Source organism: Scylla paramamosain, chromosome 3 (assembly GCF_035594125.1).
Source record: "Scylla paramamosain isolate STU-SP2022 chromosome 3, ASM3559412v1, whole genome shotgun sequence".
NCBI lineage: Eukaryota > Metazoa > Arthropoda > Malacostraca > Decapoda > Portunidae > Scylla > Scylla paramamosain.
Window position 1 is genome coordinate 33,324,716 of NC_087153.1, and position 806 is coordinate 33,325,521.

An 806-nucleotide genomic window follows, 5' to 3' on the forward strand; every position below is an offset into this window, starting at 1 on the left:
CTAATTGTGGTGCCCCGGGAGATAAGGTCAACATGCCGCCAGGAGGGGAAGGGTTGGGCTGGTCGCTAGGGAGGAAGGAAAAGGCTTGATTAGGGTTCCACGTTCCCCTGAGCTCGCCACGTTCCGCCAAGTGTTGTCACGTGCCTGGGATGACCGGCGCGTTTGTCTAGTAGTTATGTCACCTTTACGGCGTGATAACTTGTCTTTGTTTCTTTTTTCATTAGAGTTATTTCATTTCAGCTCCACTTTGTGTCTTATTAAACCTGGACCCTTGCTTTGGTACGGGGCCTTATTGTCTTTCTTCAGTCTTCTTTTCTTTCCTTATTCATTCTACTTTCCTTCCTTTCTTCCTTCCTTCCTTCCTCCATTTCTGCCTTACTTTTCCTTTTTTTATTGTTTTTTTTCTCTTTATTTATCTTTCTATCTACATGTCTGTCTGTTTTGTCTATCTGTCTGTCTACGAGAATCTATCTATCTAGCTTACTTTCTTTTTTCTTTCTTTCCTTCTTTCTTTCTGTCCTTTCCTTTCTTTCTTTTTTGCTTACTTTTTTTTCCTTTTTTCCTTCCTTTTTATATCTTCCCGTCTGTACCAACATCAAAATAGTCCTTTTTTCCAAGCCATGTTTTGCCGCCACCGCCGCCGCAACTATCACCACCACCACCACCACCACCACTACCTCCACCACCACCACCACCACTACCTCCACCACCACCACCACCACCACCACGACTACCACCACCAATACGTACTATGCATTCAAGAAATTACCAGAGAAACGTGATTTTTGTGTATTATTTACTTGAAG